General features: G+C 40.4%; 1 protein-coding gene across 1 annotated transcript in view; it reads left to right on the top strand.

Annotated features, from left to right (window-relative positions):
* The first annotated feature begins 247 nt into the window (after window positions 1-247).
* The window catches only part of ZRANB1 (zinc finger RANBP2-type containing 1), a 62,224-nt gene continuing 40,469 nt past the window's right edge, over window positions 248-22,002 (top strand). The window contains exon 1 of the mRNA XM_028119974.2: window positions 248-395. The gene's annotated coding sequence lies outside the window, so the exon portion shown is untranslated. The remainder of the gene's footprint in view (window positions 396-22,002) is intronic.

Genomic DNA, 22,002 nt, shown 5'->3' with positions numbered 1-22,002 from the left:
CCGTGGGGTTTATTTGGCTCCGGGGCCCCTCGCCGACGCCATTAGGAGCCGCAGCGCCCGAGGCCGACCCCCCACCACTCTTTCCCCTCTCCCTCCCGAGCGCACCCCGCCTCCGCGCCTGCTCTCCGCCCCCTCTGCCCCCTCCCCCCCGCCCCCGGCCGCCGGGAGCCGCGCGCGGGCCCGCGGAGACCATGTCCTGACTGAGGGGAGAGGGCGGAGGCGGCAGCAGCGGGACGGGCGGCGGCACGGAGGGAGGCGGAGAGGGGCCGGGCTCGGCTCGTCGCCGCGGGCTGCTCGGGGAGTCGCCGCCGCCGCCGCCGCCGCCGCCGCCGCCGCCGGGCGCTGAGCATCGGACGGGGAGAAGGAGCAGGAGCTGGAGGAGCTGCCGCCGCCAGGTAACTGGGCCCCGGGAGGGCGCCCCCACTGCAGGCCCCTCGCGGCCCCCTCTGCGGCCTGCTCGGCCCCTCGCCCCGTGGAGGCGCCCGGGTCTCCGGGGCCGCCCGCCCGCGCCCCCTGGGGCGGTGTCGCGGGCGAGGGGGCTCGGTCGGCCGCCGCCGCGCTCCCATCTTGGGCTTTCTCCGGTGCGGGGACAGGCCCGGGGCTCTGGGAGGGTGGGTCCGCCGCGCTTGTTTACCGACCATCGAACAGCCGCGGCTGGACGCGCTGCCTACCTTGCCACCTCTCTTCCGCCAGATTGCCCCCCTCCCGCCCCCCAACTTCTTTTCCTGCCACCTACGGGCGGGTGAGTGGGGCTTCGCTCCTACTCTGCAATAGGCCGTAATACTTGGTTCCATCTCCACAAGTTGGTGCTGGTCTCCAAACTTGTATTTCGGCCCTTCAGCCGCTTCCTCTCTGCCTCCCAAGGTGGCCTCCGGTTGGTGCCATTTCTACGAAAATAGAGGTGGGGGGCGACGGGGCTGGGCTGGGGAGCAGTTGGAACTAGGGGAAGGATTGTCTACCCCTCGCTCGCAATAACAGTTGTTCAGTGCAAGTATCTTGTTTTTTTCTCCGCAGTGGTTTGGTATGGGTTATTTCACAGACAAAAGGACTGTAATGAATACTTGGCGTTAAGCGCAAGGGACAGGCAGTTTGGGTTCACCCTGGAAGTTTGAACCGGCCCATTATCTTTGAGATACACTGGTGTTTTGAAACACTGTGGCTGAGAATTTTGAGTTTCTGTCGATTGGGTCTCCTTTTCCATTAACTCCATAGACTACTATCAGGTTCAGGGCCATCCTCTCTACTCTCTATTTAGGTCTCTTTGCTCACGGTATGGTTTATGGTATTGTCAATACATTTAACGTACGAGAATATTGGTTTCGGACTACAGTTGAGAAACCCTCCAGTCTTGGAAACCTTATATAATGAGTGGTTCTTCTCCTTGTGGTCTTTTAGTTGACTTTATCACTTGTGCCACCTCAAGGGTACCCCTGTTTTGATCAAACATGGATACGCCAGGGGAAACCATAAAAAATTTTGATCTTGGTTTGTGCCAAGGGCCTTGGAAAAGTCACGTAAACTGTGTTTGTGAAAAATAAATAAAGCTGAATCTCGTCTCCTGGTTATTATTAATTAAATGAGGTAATTCTAAGATATGCATTCACTTACTTATACTAAAATTTCATGACATTGGTTTTTTTGGGCTATTAGGGAAACTAAAAGGACAGTACTGACACATTTTAATCTTTGGGGAGGATAGTTGAATGCCATGAGGGATTTTTATTTCTGTTAATGTTTCAACACCTTTTATTAATGCTTCAGAACATTGAGACACTCAGAGCATTGAGACACTCATTTAGTTACTCTTGAAATATGCCTGGGTTAGTATGATGAACTCATTCTTGGTTGTGTATTTTCAACTTATGGCCCCAGTCCGCCTCTGTACACTGATAAGGGTCACGGCATATCACATTTAAGGGCTCAGGGTTAAAACAGTTATGGAACTCTCCGTCCAGTTGTACAATATTTGAGGTAAATTGCCTACTATGTGTAATTGATATAGTGAGGGCTGTTCAATGTGCTTTACACTTACATTGCTTTTATAATAAGTGGAAACTTTAAATGGGAGTTGGAAAAGTAGAGCACTTAGGTTTTTATTTCACTTGGTTAAGTTTTATAATTTGAGCATTGCTGCTGCCTCCCTTCTCCCCCAGTAATAAACTCTTAGGCCTGGGTTTGAACGCATTTTCTCCCAGTGATGTGCAGTCTCATTTGGAATATTTGTGCTTGCTTATGCTTTGGGTTAATAATATCTTGAACATTTTAACACTCTCATCCCCTCACTCACAACATAAAAACTTCCAGAACACTCGTTACATGCAAAGTAAGGTTTAAGCTTCTTGGTGTGGTGGTGAAGTTTCTTTGTAACCTGGCCCGGATCCACTTCAGTCTTAACTCTTTTTTTCTTCCCTTTGTGGATTCTTAGTTCTAGCCAAACTAACTTGTTTGTTGCTGCTGTGAAGTCCCTCCTCTTGGCCTTTCTTTGTGCCTTTTTTTCTGTTTGAAACCCTCTTCCGCAGTATTCATGGATGTTCTCTTTACTTTGGGCCCAGTTGAGTCCTGTCTCTTGAGAAGCCTTTTGGACTACAACCTCAAGGGATCTATTCACTTCTTTTTCTCTTCACTTCTTTTTTTGTGGGGGACTTTTTTTTTTTTCTTAGCATATGCTAGGCTGGATTTCAATATATCTTTTTATGTTTTTATTCTACTTCCCAATTAGATTTTAAGACCTCTGAGAAATGGGTATGAGTTCTTTTTCTGTGAAGACCATATATTCAGCACTGAAATATGGATACATGATCTGACAAAGTATTTTTGGTTATAGAATTGTTCTAGGATATGCTGTTCATAGGCTTCTAAGTAGTGAGGTTTCTGGGATTTTGATGATTTATGAAATAGAATATTTGAAGTTATGTCTGTCTCAAATTTTTTTTGTCAGTATGTTTATTTCTATTATTAGTGTGGTTTTCTTCCTGTAGAGAGTGCGCAGTGATTTGGTAATGATCATGTATCATTCAAATAAAAATAAGTACTGCATTTCTGTAGTTTACTTCAGATTTGAGTCTCGTGCAGTTACTTGGGTTTGAGTTTGGCACCAGTAATGCTAAGGGGGAGGTCATTCCATATTTGTATACAGGTAGCATTTAGCATCATGAGAAGGAGAAAATAATCTGTAGTCTGTTTGCATCCTTCACCTCAGATGTTGGCAGTGGGTGACATTGATCATGAGGCGGATGAGACACAGGAGAATGTGTGATTCACTGTTACCTGTCAACACTGTTGGAAGAAAACACAAACAAGCCGGTCCATAGTATTTTTGTATACCGAGGATAACATGTATAATTATATAGTACCTGGGTGGGTGCTGATGTAGTCGGAAAATGTTTCTGTTGTGTGTATGAGTAGGAGGCTTGGTATTTTATGGATACGTAGTCTCTTAGCAGTAAACAATCTTGATTTATCCATTGCATGTATGTGGAAACTTGTCCTCTTCTTCCAGTTCATCAAAATATTTTTTCCTTGTAATTGATTTTTTTTTTTAGAAGGTAGCTTCAGAAACCTTTTTAGCATAATCGAAGCTGAAGTTAGTCTGTTAACAGACTTTCCAAACATATTAAGCATTTTTACTTAGGCTATTTGCATTTGTAAAAGGCACTTCCGTGGAGTTGATACCGGTAATTTTACCATTTGAGAAATCTGGATCAGTAAGCATTCTTTGCTTTCTGGGAGGGTGGTATTTTGGTTAAGATGCAATTTTTGACAAGAGCCATCAGTTTGGGGCGCCCAGGTGGCTCAGTCGGTTAAGCGTCTGCCTTCTGCTCAGGTCATGATCCCAGGATCCTGGGATCTAGTCTCACATCGGGCTCCCTGCTCAGTGGGGAGTCTGCTTCTCCCTCTCCCTCTGCGCCCCCCCACTTGTGTTCACACACTCTTTCTCTTTCTCGCTCTGAAATAAATAAAATCTTTAAAAACTTTTTTTTGAATTTTTGAATTTTAAAATGGATGTTGGTCAGGTAAATTGAATATAAAGTTGATAATTTTTCAGCTGCCTAGTGAATTTAACTTTTCAGTAATGAAAAAACTAATTTCCTTTATAGTTCCTATATTGAGGGCAGGCTGTCTCACTCTCTCCTTAATCAACACAACATAATTTTGGCTTTTCACCATTTGGTAAGTCAAAATTTGATGTGGCTTGAATGCACGTAAATAAAAGAATATTTGCGGGCACCTGGGTGGCTCAGATGGTTAAGCATCTGCCTTTGGCTCAGGTCATGATCCCAGAGTCCTGGGATCGAGTCCCGCATCGGGCTCCCTGCTCCTTGGGAGCCTGCTTCTCCCTCTGCTTCTCTCTCTCTCTCTCTCCCTCTGTCTCTCATGAATAAATAAATAAATAAAATCTTTAAAAAAAAAAAAGAATATTTGCATGCATAAAGCTTGTGGGAATCAGTTGCATATCTTTCCACTTTTTTTCTTAATTTTAAAGTAACAATTTCATTGAAGTTTATTTCATATACCATGAAATTTTTTTTTTTTTAAGATTTTATTTATTTGAGAGAGAGAGAAGTGCGTGTGTGAGCCAGGGGGTGGGGGTGAGGGGCAAAAGCAGAGGTAGAAGCAGGCTCCCAGCTGAGCAGGGAACCCCACCTGGGGCTTGATCCCAGGATTCTGGGATCATGAACTGAGCGGAAGGCAGACACTTAATCAACTGAGCCAACCACCCAGGTGCCCCGAAATTCACTCTTTTAAGAAGTATATAATTCATTAGTTTTTAGTGATTTCACAAAGTTGTGTAGCCATCACCACTACCCAGAACATTTCATCACCCCAAAAACTGTACCCATCAGCCAATCATTCCCTCTTTTGCCTCAGTTCCTGGGAACCACTGATTTTTCTGTCTCTATGGTTTTGCCTGTTCTGTACATTTCATATAAGTGGAATCAGTCATACAATATGACCTCTTTTATGTCTGGCTTCATTCACTTAACATAATGTTTTCAAGGTTTATCGTATTGTAACTAACATGTAATGGTACTCTTTTTATGGCTGAATAATTAATATTGTATGGATATACCGCATTTTGTTTTGTGTTTATCCATTCATTGATTGATGGACATTTAGGTTGTTTCCACTTTTTGGCTGTTACGAAGTATGCTGCTATGAATAACTGTGTACAAGTGTCTGGTGGACATAAGTTTTCATTTCGCTTGGGTATATACCTGGGAATGCTGGGTCATATGGTAACTGTTAAATTGCAGCAATACACTTTGATTGGAGTTCTGAAGGGAAGACATCATTTCTGTGATTCTTAACAATAACACTTCTAAATCCTTTGCTTTTTTTGGTCAGGGTGGGTAATATGTTATTAAAAATTTTTATTATAAAAACTCGTTTTTTGGTGTTTTGTGAAGCTAAAGTTTGTTTTCACATGGGAACTACAGTAATTTGCAGTTTTTGACTAATTTTGTTTTGAAATGCTATCCATTCAGTAAATACCAGTAGAATATTTCTTTGCTTTTTATTGCCTAAATGATGAGTAAGTGACTGTTGCAGAGGAGACACTGTTTATAGAGACATAAAGGTGAATTTTCTACAGGCAGTCATTGGAAACAAACCATAATTCACAAAACTAAGTACTATGAAGTGGTAAAGAAGTGACTGAATTAGTACAGGTTAGTTATGGGTCAGGAAGGGCTTTATAGAGATGGGAACATTTAAGCTGGTCCTTGCAGAAGTACTACGTTTCTGAAACTGGGTAAGATGGGGGTTGGAAAGGGGCAAGCGTCCTGTGCAGAAGCGAACTTGTGTGTGAGGGTATGGAGACGTGAAAATTACATGTCCTGTTTAAGGACCAGCAGAGGCTTCAGGATAGCTAAAGCATGTGGATGAGGTTGGCAAGGCACTCCTATCCAGTCCTTGCCTCACTTTCCCCAGAGCTAGTATTGTGGGACTCGGAATTAGAAAGGTGGAGTGATCCTCTTCAGTATGGATCATCTTCACAGACAGGAAGAGAGAATTCTGTCTCCCCACTCCATCTCTGTCTCTCTTTGTGTGTATGGTGGGATATATGGGGGATATTTATTAAGTTGAAAATCTGAAGGCATTGTTTTTATATAAATTCATCCAGCAGATTAATTTTTGGGCACTTACTGTGTGTTCTGAAGTTGTTTAAGATTTTCAAAAAGTAGATTATATAAAACACTGTTACAAAGGCTACTGAAATTAAAACATTTAATAATGACCTAGTCACTGTTCAAAAAGCAACCATACTGGATGTTGAGATACCCAGGTGAACAAGACTTGTATTTACATTCCTGTATGGAGAGGCAGTCTAGGAGCAAACAAGGGGAAAAACCAGATAGTGGTTAAGTGCCATGTAGATAACGCAAGCAGGGTGATTTGGTGGATGTGACTGAGTGGTCAGGGAAAATCTTTCTTTGGAGGTGGTGTTTAAACCTAGATCTCAGTGACGACAGCTGGCCATATGAAAATCTGGGGATAGAGCATTCAAGGCAGAAGAGATTTCAAATATAAAACTCTTAACGTGAGATCGAGCTTGCTGGTAAAAGGGAACAGAATGAATTCCATTTTTTATGTAGAGATTTTTAAGAAGGGCTGGTTTTAATTTTATTCTGAGTGGATTGGGAAGCCATTAGAGGATTTTAAATCCTTGTGTTGTGATCGGGTTTACATTTCTAAAGAATCCATCTGGCTTCTATGTAAGGATGGTGGATAGATTAGAAAGCAGTGAGAATAGTGGGGAGGCTTTGCAGTAATCCACAGGAGAGTTGATGGTGCCTGGGACTAGGGGTTCACACCTAGGGGATTCTGGAGGAAAGTCAAGATTCTGGGACTTGTTTTGGAGGTAGTGTCAGTGTCAGTGCTTTGTGGTAGCTAGAGACAGTGACTACAGTCAGCCTGTCTTGTCACCTAATATTCATGTTTTATTCTAGGGAAATGCTTTTGTAATCCTGGAAGGCTCTGGTACACTAGTGAGAAAAAACCAGAGTCAGAATTCGGGGTTTATTTCTTAAAGCTTTGTGACCCTGGGCAAGTCATTTTACTTTTCCTGGAGCCCTGGATTCCTTGTCATTAAAATGAATATACTTGTACCTCAGGAAGATTCTAGAGTATCTTAAGGGAGAATACCTGAGGGTTCTTAGGATTAAGGGAAATAATGTAAGTGTTCTGTGGCCTAAAGCTCCATACGTAATTTAAGGTGGTGTTATTTCAAGCTGGCAGTTGTTGGTAGTATTAATTATGGGATGTGGATCTTGAGGTTATTAGTTTTAGTACCTACTTAAAGACAGGTGTGGCATTATTAGCATTTTTTTCAGTGAAGACCTTTGGGTCTTAATCATTTGGCCAATATCTGAGATTCAGTAAGAGGTGGAGAGGGACTTGAATTTGCGTCTAAGAAGTGAAGTACATTTTCCTGTATATGGGAGAAATAAATATAAACATCAAGAGACGGAACTGATCTTCCATAGTAGATTAAAGTAGATTTCACCTTAACACTTTGGTGAAAGGCACTAGTAAATCACTAAAGGAAAATATTGTAGGATATTCTTGAAGTGCGTTTTTGTGTTTCTGTGACTGAGCAGATACTTAAAAGACCTGTCAGGAAGGGCCTTTGATACCCTGTTTAGGATTTTTAACTTTGGTAGGATGCTCTTGAAAATTTCAGAGCTGCAGAACAGCAACATCAGATTTTTTTTCTTTTCCTTGTTTTTTTTTTTTTTTTTTTTTTTAAAGATTTTATTTGCGCGCGCGAGAAGGAAGCTCCCCGCTGAGCAGGGAGCCCGATGGAGGGCTCCATTCCAGGACCTTGGGATCATGACCTGAGCTGAAGGCAGATGCTTAACTGACTGAGCCACCCAGGCGCCCCTCTTTTCCGTCTTTTTTGACCGCTCTGGTAGAGATGTGGAGTAAGAAGGTGGGAAAACCAGTTATAAAAATAGTTGAGGAAAGAAATGATGAGCTAGGGCTTGATACGGATGGAAAGAAGGGCTAATTCTTGAGAAAGGCTTAGGGTATAAGAGGCAGATTTATTCCCTGATAAAAGGACTCTTTTATACCTATTTCATGGTTTTTATCAGGATAAAAATAATGTATGTGAAAGTACTTTGTAAATAGTAAGATTTATTGTGTGATGTGGATCTATATAAATAACATATATTCTCCCCAGAGCTGTTTGAAAATCAGTACCCCTTTATCCTTAAATATGTCAGTGTATAGTTCCTAAAAATATTGGGCTTTCTGCTACATAACCGCAATATAATGATCAAAACAGGAAATTAACATTGTATGATATGTTATTCTTAATAAGAGTCTACAGATCTTTTTTTTTAAGATGCAGGTTTTATTATTTTTGTATTTTTAAGTAATATCTGCACCCAACATGGGGCTCGAATTTACAACCCCAAGATCAAGAGTCGCATGCTCTACCACCTGAGCTAGCCAGGTGCCCCAAGATTCTATAAATCTTACTCAAATTTGGCACTTACTCCATTAATGTTCTTTATAAAGGCAAAAGAAAATCTCAGATTATGTGTTGCAGTCTTTTGCCATTTTTTAAAAAAGATTTTGTCAGGGAGTGCACACAAGCAGGGGGAACTGCAGGCAGAGGGAGAAGCAGGCTTCTTGCTTCTCCTTGCGGATGTGGGACTTGGTCCCAGGACCCTGGGATCATGACCTGAGCCGAAGGCAGATGCTTAACGGACTGAGCCACCCAGGCGCCTCCAAAGGGTGATTTTCTAATCCAGTTACTTTTTGCATTTATTAGTTGGATTTTTACTGTAAGGAGGAGCTTTCTCTTATTTACTTATTTGTGTGTTTATCGGTGTCTGTGTAGACTTACAGATTTTTATTTTAGTCAGTGTTTTAAAATCTTTATTGTCGGGGTGCCTGGGTGGCTCAGTCTGTTAAGTGCCTGACCCTTGGTTTCGGCTCAGGTCGTGATCTCAGGGTTCCTGGGATCAAGCCCCGCATCTAGTCGGCTCGGTGCTCAGCGTGGAGTGTGGTTGAGGGATTCTTCCCCCCTCCATGTCCCTCCCGCTCTGCTCCTCCTCCCCTGCTTGTTCTCTTTCTCTCCTCTAAAATAAATAAAATCTTAAAAAAATTAAAAAAAAATTGTCATTGTTTATGGTGATGCTCAAGTTGATCCAGATTTGGTCACTGGGAGCTCTTCATACTAATTTCTGTGTCTTTTTGTTTTTTTAATTTAAGATTTTAGGTGTGACTGTATTTCAAATTTGGTTTTATTTTTTAGAAACAGCTTTAGGTTCAAACCAAAAGTTACTGTGGCCTTTTTAAAACTATCATTCTTTGAGAGCTGATTTTTTTTTTTTAAAGAAAATGTTTCCTGTGTATTAGTGACTTAAAAAGAAACATTAAGCAGATTTTTAAAAATAGACTTTTATTTTTAGAGCGGTATAGGTTCATAGCAAAATTGAGCAGAAAGTATAGAGAGTTCTCCTATATCCCTTGCCCCAACACATGCATAGCCTTCCCCAGTATCAATCACAGCAGAGTGGTACATTTGTTACAGTTGATGAATTATTATCAACCAGACTCCATAGTTTACGTTAAGGTTCACTCTTAGTGTTGTCATTCTATATATGTCAAAACCCATAGAATGTACAAGTATCCACCATTATAGTGTCATACAGCATATTTTTACAACCCTAAAAATCCTCTTTGCGCTGCCTGTACATTCTCCCCTCCCCACAACCCCTGGCAACCACTGATCTTTTTACTCCTTAGTTTTGCTTTTTCTAGAGTATCATGTAGTTGGAATTACACAGTATATAGCCATTTCATATTGGCATCTTTCACTTAGTAATAGGCATTTAAGGTTCCTCTGTGTCTTTTTATGGCTTGATCCCTCACTGGTTTTTAGTGCTGAATAGTATTTCATCGTACCACAGTTTATCCATTCACCTCAGATCATGTGTCGCACCTACTGAAGGACATCTTGGTTGCTTGCAAGTTTTGGCAATTACGAATAACATCTGTATGCAGACTTTTGTGTGGACATAAGTTTTCAGCTGCTTTGGGTAAATACCAAGGTGCACAGTTGCTGGATTGTATGGTAAGAGCATGTGTAGTTTTGTAAACGCTCAAACACTCTTCCTAAGTGGCTATACTATTTTGCATTCCCATCAGTAATGAATGAGAGGTCTTGTTGCTCTATGTCCTCGCTAGCATTTGGGGTTATCAGTGTTCTGGATTTTGGTCGTTCTGATAGGTGTGTAATGGTCCCTAATTGTTATTTTAATTTGCAGTTTCCTCTTGACATAGGATGTTGAACATTTTTTTCATGTGTTTATTGGCCATCTGTAGATGTTCCTTGGTGAGGTTTGTCTGTTTAGATTTTTTGCCCATGTTTTAATTGGATTGTTTGTTATTGTTAAGGTTCAAGAGTTCTTTGTATATTTTGGATAACAGTCCTGTAGCAGATAGGGCTTTTGCAAATATTTTCTCCTATTTTCTGGCTTATCTTTTCATTCCCTTGACAGTGTGTTTTGCAGAGTGGAAGTTTTTAACTGTAATAAGAAGTACTTCAGAAAGTATTTTTCATGGTATTTTATCTAAAAAGTCATTGCCATAGCTAAGGTCATCTAGATATCCTTTTATTTTGTCTTCTAGGAATTTTATAGTTCTTCATTTTACATTTAGGTCTGTGATCATTTTGAGTGAATTTTTGTGAAGGATGTGAGGTCTGTGTCTAGGGTAAATTCTTTGCATATGGGTGTCTAGTTGTTCCAGTGCCATTTTTTTTTTTTTTTTAAAGACATCTTTTCTCCATTGTGTTGCCTTTACTCCTTTGTCAAAGATCAGTTGACTATATTTGTAGGTCTCTTTCTGGGCTCTGTTCTATCCCATTGACTTGTCTATTTTGCAAATAACACACTGTCTTGATTATTGTAGCTTTATAGTAAGTTTTGAAGTTAGGGGTATCAGTTCTCAGACTTTGTTTTTTTTTCCTTCAGTACTTTGTTGGCTATTCTGGAAATTATGGTTCTCCATATAAACTTAGAATTGCTTTGTTGATACCCACAGAATAACTTCCCGGCGTTTTGATTGGGATTGCATTGGATCTCTTGATGAAGTTGGGAAGAAGTGAGATTTTGACAGTTTTGAGTCTGCCCTTCCATGAACATGGAATAATAATCCATTTATTTAGTTCCTCTTTGATTTCTTTCATCAGAGTTTTATAGTTTTTCTCATATAGGTCTTGTATGTGTTTTGTTAGATTTATACCCAAGTATTTCACTTTTGGGGGTGCTAGTGTAAATGGTGATAATGTTTTTAATTTCAAATTCCGTTTGTTCATTGTGTTATATAGGAAAGCAATTGACTTTTGTATATTAACCTTGTATCCTGCAACCTTGTTGTAATCACTTATTAGCTCTAGGCGTCATTTTGTTGATTTTTTGGGGTTTTCTATGTAGATAGTCCTATCATCTCTCAATAAAGACAGTTTTATTTTTCTTCCCAATTTGTGTACTTTTTAAAGTTTTCTTCTACAGCATTAGCTAGAATTTCCAATTTGATGTTAAAAGGAATGGGGAGAGGGAACATTTTGCCTTATTACTGATCTTAGTAGAAAAGTTTCTAGTTTTTCACCATTAAATATGATGTTAGCTGTAGTTTTTTTGTATATGCTCTTTACCATGTTGGGGAAGTTCCCCTCTGTTTCTAGTTTGCTGAGAGTTTACCCCCTGCTCCACGAATGGGTGTTTGATTTTGTCAAATGCCTTTTCTGCATGTATTTGTGTGATCTTGTGGTTTTTTTATTTTTCAGTGTGTTGATATGAAGGATTACATTAATTGATTTTTTGAACATTGAACTAGCCTTGCATATCTGGGATAAACCCCACTTGCTTGTGGTATATAATTCTTTTTATACATTGTTGGATTTGATTTGCCAATATTTTCTTGAGGATTTTTGCATCTTTGTTCATGAGAGACATTGAAAAGACAGGTTTTTATCACTTTTTAACTTTTAGTTTTCTGAAGTGTGATATTCACCTGTGCAAGTTTAAGATGAAATAAACTTTGGTTCATAATTTGATAGATTTTCTCTTATTTTATGAACTGTACCTGCAAGTTGTAGAAAGAGGCTGTATTTGTAAGTTTTCCAAATGTTTTAACATTGCTTCTCAAACACAAATGTTTTATTTATTATTAGACTCAGTAGTCATAAAATTACCCTGTAAAATTACTACAGAATTTTGAAAATGCTTGCTGTCAATTTTTCTACAGACCAGTAAACAGTTTGTGGACTATCACAGGCTCCTGGACCGTGGTTTGAGTAGCAGTCTGAATATTACACAGTGTACTGCTTCTTGCTCCTTTTCTTTTTTTTTAAGATTTTATTATTTCAGTGAGCATGAGCGTGGGGGGTGGGGGCAGAGGGAGAGAGAGAATCTTAAGCAGATTCCATGCTGAGTACAGAGACCGACAAGAGGCTCCTTCCCAAGACCCTGAGATCACAGCCTGAGCTGAAACCAAGAGTCCACCGCTTAAGTGACTGTGCCACCCAGGAGCTCCTCCTGCTCTTTTTCTGATAGTCTGAGCCTTAATTCTCAGTCTTGAGCAGCATTTGTTACTTTCCTAATAGATTGAAAGATTTTTCATTATGAAAAGCTTCCAGCACACATATACATATATATGGACTAGAAAAATGAATTCTCATGTATCTGTCATTTATGTTCCTCCTACTTCCAGTGGAGTATTTTAAAGCAAATTCTAGACATTTTACAGCACTGTAAATATTTTCGGTAAAAGAAAAGGACTCTTTTTTTTCTTTTTTTTTAAAGAAAGGGAGGGGGGTGAGAGGCAGACGAGAGACAGAGAGCGAACCTTAAGCAGGCTCCATGCCCAGTGCTGAGCCTGATCTTGATCTCACAGACCTGAGATCTTGACCTGATCCGAATTCAAGAGTTGGACACTTAAACTAACTGAGCCACTCAGCCGCCCTGAAAAGGACTTGTATTTTTTTTAAGATTTTATTTATTTATTTGAGAGAGGGAGAGAGAAAGCATGAGAAGGGGGAGGGTCAGAGGGAGAAGCAGAGTGGGGAGCCCGATGTGGGACTTGAGCCTGGGACTCCAGAATCATGACCTGAGCTGAAGGCAAGATGGTTAACCGACTGGGCCACCCAGGCGCCCTGGAAAGGACTGTTTTAAGAGCATAGGTACCACGCTGTTAATCACACCTTAAAATTTTAATAATTTCTTAATAACACATCAGTGTTCAAGTTAATTTTTAACATGTATTTAAATTTTAATACACACCCCCACACACAGGAATTTGCTGATTGCATCTCCATGGAATCAGTTCTATCCCCTATAATCCTGTAAACCGGTAATTAGATCTGGAAGCTTGATCTTATTCAGGTTTGATAACTATTATTATTTGGCACAAGTAATTCATAGGTGGTATATGAATGTTTGATGGCTTTATTTTAAGAATAAATTTTTGATACTGCTTACATCTATTAAGTGATCATTAACTTAGTATATATTTTAAAAATTGGGCTTGCCTACCAGAACTTAACAAATGGAGCAGGGAAAAGTTAAGAAAATGCTTCATTATTTCTGGAAATAGAGTATTTGCAAAATAAATTCAGTAAACAAGATTTGAAAGTGAGTCTTTACATAGAAGAATATTGAGACTCTTTGATAGTTACAGTTTAGTTTGTGGGATGGAGATTCTTGAGATTATCTTAATTTATTTTTTTTTAACAAGTGAGAAAGTTGAGGCTCTAAGATAAAATTGACTTACTTGCTATCTCACAGTCTTTGCTTTCCTGTAAAAAAGGGGCATGTATGTATAGGCGCTGCAGTTCATACACATCTGTCATTTGGGGAGATCCTCCGTTTTTCAGTTGTCTAAATGAAAATGGAAGCCTTTTCTATAATTTTAATCTACATACTGTAATTTCTTCAGTAATCTGGATTAGTGTATTAGTTTAAGGGAAGTCAGTCTGTTTTTTTAAGATTTATTTATTTGAGAGAGAGAGAGCACTAGCGGGAGGGGCAAGGACAGCGAGAGAGAATCTCAAGCAGACTGTGGGGCTTGATCCCACGACCCTGAGATCATGACCCGAGCCAAAAGCAAGAGTCAGGATGCTCAAGTGTGCCACCCAGATGCCCCCAGTCTGGCTTTAATAATATTTTCTTTCTCAGGGATTAAATAAAATAAAAAAAAACAAAATAAAAAATCCCTTAAGGTATTTTATAGTAGAGAACCGTGGTGAATATTCCCAGGTTGTTTTTTTTTCCCTACTCAATTTTAGATGCTAAATTTAGTATTATCTTTTTTAAAAAATTTTATTTATTTATTTGACAGAGACACAGTGAGAGAGGGAACACAAGCTGGGGGAGTGGGAGAGGGAGAAGCAGGCTTCCCATGGAGCAGGGAGCCCAACGCGGGGCTCGATCCCAAGACTCTGGGATCATGACCTGAGCCGAAGGCAGCCGCTTAACGACTGAGCCATGCAGATGCCCCAGTATATCTTGTTTTATAAATAACTTTTTTTTTTTTAAAGAGAGGGAGGTGGGGGAGGGGCAGAGGGAGAGAGAGAGAGAGAGTCCCAAGCAGGGCTCAGTCTCACGACCCTGAGATCATGACCTAGCCAAAATCAAGAGTCAGACGCTTAACTGACTGAGCCACCCAGGTAGGTACCCCTTATAAATAATTTTTTAAGGTCTTGCTTATTGCTCAACTTTTTAAAGATTTTGTAGTACTCAATCTAGATATGCTGTGGGAATATTCTCTGTAATTTTATTTATTTATTTAATTTAAAGATTTTATTTATTTGAGAGAGAAAGCAAGAAAGAGCACGCAAGCAGAGGCAGAGGCAGGGGGAGAAGCCAACTCCTGGCTGAGCAGGGAGCCTGATGTGGAACTCGATCCCCAGGACCCTGGGATCGTGACCTGAGCTGAAGGCAGACGCTTAATGACTGAGCCACCCAGGCGCCCAATTCTATGTAATTTTATTTTATTTTTTTATTTTTATTTTTGATTTTATTTATTTGAGAGAAAGAAAGGGAGCACATGAGAGGGGGGAGGGTCAGAGGGAGAAGCAGACTCCCTGCTGAGCAGGGAGCCCGATGTGGGACTCGATCCCGGGACTCCAGGATCACGACCTGAGCCAGAGGCAGACGCTTAACCAGCTGAGCCACCCAGGTGCCCCCAATTCTGTGTAATTTTAAAAAGCAAAAATTTGAGCAAAATGTGTGTTAAATAAGTTTTTCTAAGTTTTCTCATTTAAATATAATCTGTCATAGTCATCTAAGAAGGGACTGCTTAGTGAGAAACTCATTGCCGTTCGTTAATAGTCCAGATTCTGGATTATTGGAATAAGTGACTATGGGCTGCAGTATAAATGTGTATTTATTATGTAATGTGTATAGTACCAACTTTGGAGCCAGAATCCCTGGCTGTGCCACTTAGTAGCTTTGTGACTTTGGGCAAGTTTCTCAACTTCTCTGTTCCTGTTTCCAGTTTTTAAAATTGGAGACAATACTAGTACCTGTTTCATAGGGTTCTGAGGATTAAAGTAGTTAATGTATATGCACAGTGCTTAGAACATGTGTAGCATGCTGTAAATGCTTAAGTTTTAGCTGTTTTCTTAGTTGGACAAGGCTGATCCCAACAAAATTGTGAGGAAGACAGAGTTGGCTTAGGCCTTCATCCATCTCTAATGACTGGGTGAGCAGTGCCGTTAGCCTTCGGCCATCTTTGGCGCTCCTTCCCAGATTGCCCTTTGCTCAGCCTTTGCCTGCTTGTTCTCCTTGTCCCTGCAGTGTAAACCTAAATTACAAAATCCCCGTCCTATTTTCCTGTTAGTCATTACACTAGGAATCCTGAGAAAAATGATTGAGTTGAATGACTTTACATTATTAATAAATAACATTTGTGAATAACTTGGGTTTATAAAATAAGTTTTTTTTTCTTTTTAAGATGTCATTTTTAAGTAATCTCTACACCTACCTTGGGGCTTGAACTCACAACCCTGAGATCAAGAGTCACATGCTCTACTGACTGAGTCAGCCAGGCACCCCATATAAATAAGTGTTTTAATTAAAATAACTTTAGTGGATTGGAAGTTAGGGAAAATAACAAATTTGAGCAAAGTTGAAGCATTGGGAAAAATATATGGTAGCTCTGAGTTGGTTTTGCCTTGGAATATTTCATCCATTTGGTTTCCTCTGCTTTTCACATCCCTCCCCTCTCTCTTTCTTTCTCTCTCTCTTTCAAAGATTTTATTTTTTTATTTTTAAGATTTTATTTATTTGACACAGAGAGAGACAGCGAGAGAGGGGACACAAGCAGGGGGAGTGGGAGAGGGAGAAGCAGGGTTCGCTCTGAGTGGGGAGCCTGATACGGGGCTCGATCCTAGGATCCTGGGATCATGACCCGAGCCGAAGGCAAACACTTAACGACTGAGCCACCCAGGCTCCCCTCAAAGATTTTATTTATCAGAGAGAGAGAGCACTAACAGGAGGGAGGGGCAGAGGGAGAGAGAGAAGCATACTCCCCGCTGAGCAGGGAGCCCAACATGGGCTTGATCCCAGGATGCTGGGATCATGACCTTAGCGTGACATGAGCCGAAGACAGACGCTTAACCAGCTGAGCCACCCAGGCGCCCCTATCTTTTTCTTTCTTTTACATCAGAACTCACTGATTATCTAAAAGTTCCAAGTTTGTACTCCTCCTTTCTCGAAATATCACACAAAAAGCATCCATAGTGTTTGGCAAAAAGATGGCCTTTAGTTGGGCTTAGGTATAGTAATGACTCTTGGTTTCTATGGATACTTTGTTAATTGGGATTGATGTGTTTAGTATGAACAGAGAATAGATAGGATAGTGAAAGAATCAAATTCTGAATGAGGTAGCATCTTTATAGTTCTTACAAATGTTATTTTTTAAATGCTGGGTTGATAATGCACTCTTGGAGCTAACCCACTTCCATTCATGTTTAAGAAAACCATTGTCATGTTTCATCTGATTAGATGCCCTGAACATTGTAGACCTTTGGTAACTTCTGTAGGTTGTTAGGTTACATTCGTTTTGTTTGGGATTATAATAGGGTGTGCATGATTGACTTGTGAAGTCTCTGAAACTGTCCAAATGAACCATGCTGAAATGGGTGGTATGGTAGTTAAAGATACATGCATGTATATATGTATGTATGTATAGGTGTATGTGTATAGGTTGTGTATATATGTATATGTAGTGTGTATATATGTATGTGTATATGTGTAGGAACTGAAGAATATAGAGGAAGTAGGCAAGATTACAGATAAAGCCCTAGTACATATTTAAAGAGGTAGAATTTCTCTTGAAAAGAGTGGAGTGTGGGGTATGGGGTGCTTGGGTGGCTTAGTTGGTTAAGCGACTGCCTTTGGCTCAGGTCATGATCTCAGGGTCCTGGGATCGAACTCCCCGCCAGGCTCCCTGCAGAGTGGAGAGTCTGCTTCTCCTGCTGCCCCTCCACCCTGCTTGTGCACACGCTCGCTCGCTCTCTCAAGTAAATAAATCTTAAAAAAAAATAGGGAGTAGATTAAAAGAAAGAGCATTATATTGTTTTGTGCAAGAGTTTTAACATATTGTAAATTTTTTTTTTTTTTAAGATTTTATTTGTCAGAGAGCTAGAGCGAGAACAAGCAGGGGAAGCTGCAGGCAGACAGGGAAGCAGGCTCCCTGCTGAGCAGGAAGCCCGATGAGGGACTCAATCCCTGGGATCATGACCTGAGCTGAAGGCAGATGCTCAACTGACTGAGCCACCCAGGTGTCCTGACATAGGGTAAATTTTTGTGTCTATAGATCTAATCAATGGATTGCTAAGTAGTTTGAAAGAAAAACTATTAGAATTTTGTAGCTTTCATTACAGTTGTTCCTGATTCTGCAATGTTCACATATTAAAATGTAAACTTTATATTCTTTGTTATATTTCAGGGACTTAGGTTTGGTTGGAATGAAGTTAGATGTACTAGTTGTATGGGTAATTGGCTCAGTTAATCAGGCGCAGTGCTAGTAAGATCATGGTCACCATGGCAGGTGTTATTTAATTTTGTTATTTTAACTGAATTTACTTTGTCCAGCTTGTCCACAAATTTTTGGGAAGGGACCTGAGCAAGTATGTTTAATAAAGTAAGTTATGTAGATAACTATGATCTCTCTATAGGAGGAAGGGCAGCACATTTTTGAGATCTGATTCTTTTTTTTTTTTTTGAGATTTTATTTGACACAGAGAGCACAAGCAGGGGGAGCAGCAGAAGGAGAGGGGGAAGCAGGGAGCCTGACACGGGCTTGATCCCAGGACCCTGGGATCATGACCTGAGCCAAAGGCAGATGCTTAACCCACTGAGCCACCCAGACACCCCTTGAGATCTGATTCTTGATTACTTTTTACAAAATTTCACATAGATTTAGTACTTTCAGAGGGTATTTAATGATCGTAAAAGTTTTTGTGACCTTTATAGGACACAAAGGACTTGTGTCCTTTACATTGCAGGACTTGAACAATTAACCAGCTCATGAGTGCCTACGGTTTGGTACCTAGTTGTTAGTGGTAGACGTTGTCTACTGAGGTCTTGCCACAGGAGTGGATCCCATCCTCTAAAATTTCTTTTTGCCTGAGATTGCTTTAAGCTCCACTCCTGTCTTTTCAGTACTCTCAGTGTGGTCTGTTCTGTGGATTTTACTAAACATAGGGCTGGCCCACATTCCATGCCACTTGATGCCCTGAGCCACAGTTTGTTTTTGTTTTTAATTATTTGAGAGAGAGAATGTGTGCATGCGCACTGAGCAAGCACAGGGGTGGGGAGAGCAGAGGGGGAGAGAGAGAGAGAGAGAGAGTAACTTAAGCAGACTCCATGCTGCTCGTGGAGCCTGATGTGGGGCCTGATCCCATGACCCTGAGATCATGACCTGAGCCAAAACCAAGAGTCTGCCCCTTAACAGACTGTGCTGCCCAGGCGCCCTTGAGCCGCAGTTTTCTTGGTGTCTCTGTCAAATAAATCTTAAAAAAAAAAAAAACCGCAGTTTTCGAAATCTTGGCTACCTGATTGAAAACTGAGAATACAGGAAACACACACACGCAAATCGATATTCTGGAAATTAGCCCCAGGAGGAAATACAGATAGTGCCAAATGCCAGTAGAAGTGTGATGGTTTGGAGTGTAGTTGAAGTGATTTGGAAAAAACTCATGAGAGAGATGAGACTTGAACTGAGCTTTAAAGAAGGGATGGGATTTGCCACAAGTTGAACATGTGCATCTGTTATGCTTGTGTTTGTAAAGGTAGTGCCTATCATTTGGGTGGGGTGGGGGTGGTACGTGCATGAGGCTGGGGTATGTGTGAGGTGTTTGGGAGCGAATCTGTGAGGTGGGTGTTGTGTGCGACTACTGGAAGGAGTTGGGAGTTCATTCAGTTGCAGAATTGCGTCAGAAAGAGTGCCTTGCTATTAGGAGGATTTTTCTGGTAACAGTAAGCTGGGTGGATTTAGAAAGGGAAGGCGCTTAGAAGGCTATTAGAGTAGTTCTGACCTGGACTGAGAAGGGTTGATGGCAGTGGGAAATGGGAAGAAAGGAACTGATTGGACAGAAACCACCAGAGAGACTCTGGTGGGGGGAAAGGCAAAATTCAAGAGGATTCTGCATTTCTGTGCTGGGTGCAGAGGTCCTCATGGTGTCCTTAATGGGTACAGTAGAAGTCAGGATTAAGAGTTTGCTGTGAGAGGAAGAGAAGAGGTTTAATGTGGGATGTGATACGGTATTGGAGCCCTGAAATGAGGTCAGATTTATGGATAGAGGGTTCACTGTACCATCAATCTTCAGGATCTTGCTCAAGGCCAGTTGTTTTTTCTGTTGACTGTTGTGAGGAAGGACAGTGGTGTAGAAAGATGTGGAGGAGAAAAGGGAATAACTGTGTGGGATTTTTGGCTTAAGAGTTAAGTAGTACTTTTTATATATCAATATTACAGTTCAGAATTACCATATGATGGTGTAACAGAAACTGAAAATTCAGCATGCTTGGAATAACCTAATTTTAACTTTCATCTGTGTTCCCCTAAGATGCTTTCTGAGCATTTATAAATTTCCATAGATTTATGTTAATATTTATATCAACAATTTATATTGAGTTAATATTTATATTACTGAATACAGACTCATATTTAATAAAGCTAATACGAAACCTTAAGGACTGCTATTAGTCCTTTGTTTGGACGACTTAACCATTTGAAACTAATAGGCAAATGGGCTTCTCTGTTTCTTTCTTTCCTTTTTTTTTTTTTTTGAAGATTTATTTATTTGAGTGAGAGAGCATGCACAGCAGGAGGAGGGGGAGAGGGAGAAGCAGACTCCCCACTGAGCAGGGAAGCCTGACCTGGGGCTCTCTCCCAGGACCCTGAGATCACATCCTGAGCCATTAGCAGACGCAACCAACTGAGCCACCCAGGCACCCTGCTTCTCTCTTTCTTACAGAGTTTATACATGATGAGGATTATTTCACATCTCCAGTTTTTTTTTTTTCATAGGGTTTTAGTAGGTGGTTGGGAGAAGTTGTAGAGTAGCTACAATTTTGAGGAATTGCCTTTAATAGAGATCTATTTCTTCTACAGTGTTTAGTAATGCTTCACAAATATGACCATGGTCTAATTAATTATTAAGCATGACAATATAAAAAATGTTCAGTTGCTAGCCTCTGTTTTCCCCTGATCATTAATCCATATACCATAATACTTGCGCTTTTATTATTATTTCAAGTGGGAAGTATATAATCAAAAGCATTGATCAGTTTAGAACTGCTTGATATACTTGGAGACATTATTCAGTCTGTCTACAGGTAGAGCTTGATGCACAAATGGATTCATGGATTCTTTGGTCCACAGGATGGGAATTGCTGGTATTGCATTCGAACCAAGGAATATTTGTTTGAAGAGTAGAAGTTGTGTCTGCTTCTCCTTAAAGAGGGTCCAGATTGTGCAGATTTTATTTTTGCTTTTATATTGTACCAATTAATTGAAGTATGATTCATTGGATAGAATTTAGAAGTCTGTTACATGTAAAATTAGACTTGTAAATTAAATTTACTTGGGTATATGACTGTATATTAACTTAAGAGATATTTAGTAACAGTTTTATTTCAGTGTATAATAGTAATTCTCAGAGCTGGTTGCTATTAAACATAATTTTATGTTTTTGGGGGGATTTTTGACAACTGGAAGAAAACGTGTGCTTAGTGTTAATTTCATCTCAATAATGCAAAAGCATATAGTTGAGCCAAAGTTATCTTTACTCTTCCATTCCATTTACTGATTACAGCAGGTACAAATGGCTCTCTCAGATAATCCTCTCCAATGAGTTTTAGTTTTCAGTTACTAAAAAACGGTATTTCTACAAAGTCTTAATTTCCCATAGAGTTGATACTGTATACATCATTGTTTAATATAATGCACTTGCCTTAAAACTTTGGAGCATGGTTTTGGTATTGCTTAGTTACCTGGATTTTTTTTTTTTAAAGATTTATTTATTTATTTGGGAGAGAGAGAGAGAGAGAGAAAGCACATGGGGGGGGAGGGTCAGAGGGAGAAGCAGACTCCCCGCTGAGCAGGGAGCCGGATGCGGGACTCGATCCAGGGACTCCAGGATCATGACCTGAGCTGAAGGCAGTCGCCCAACCAACTGAGCCACCCAGGCGCCCAGTTACCTGGATTTTTAAAGAGGGAGGCTATTTACCAGGCATATATGACAATGATTCTATTTTTTTATAGTAGTTTTTTTTTTTTTGTCTTTTGTCACACGTGGACATTTAAACATGTGCTGGCACATTAGTTCCATGAAGATTAGCTAAGATAATGTAAGGTCACAAGCTGTTTAGTTGGGCCTGTAAACATATCAAAGTAAGACTTACTGAAGCAAGCATGATGTTTTGAATGTGAATATTTTACATGAAATACTGAAATTACTTATAGTAGCCCTGG

Source organism: Eumetopias jubatus, unplaced genomic scaffold (assembly GCF_037043125.1).
Source record: "Eumetopias jubatus isolate StellerSeaLion01/CBP00866 unplaced genomic scaffold, mEumJub1_p1.0 scaffold_17, whole genome shotgun sequence".
Lineage (NCBI taxonomy): Eukaryota > Metazoa > Chordata > Mammalia > Carnivora > Otariidae > Eumetopias > Eumetopias jubatus.
Note: the sequence above shows the minus strand (reverse complement) of the source record. Positions and strands in the feature narration are given on the sequence as shown.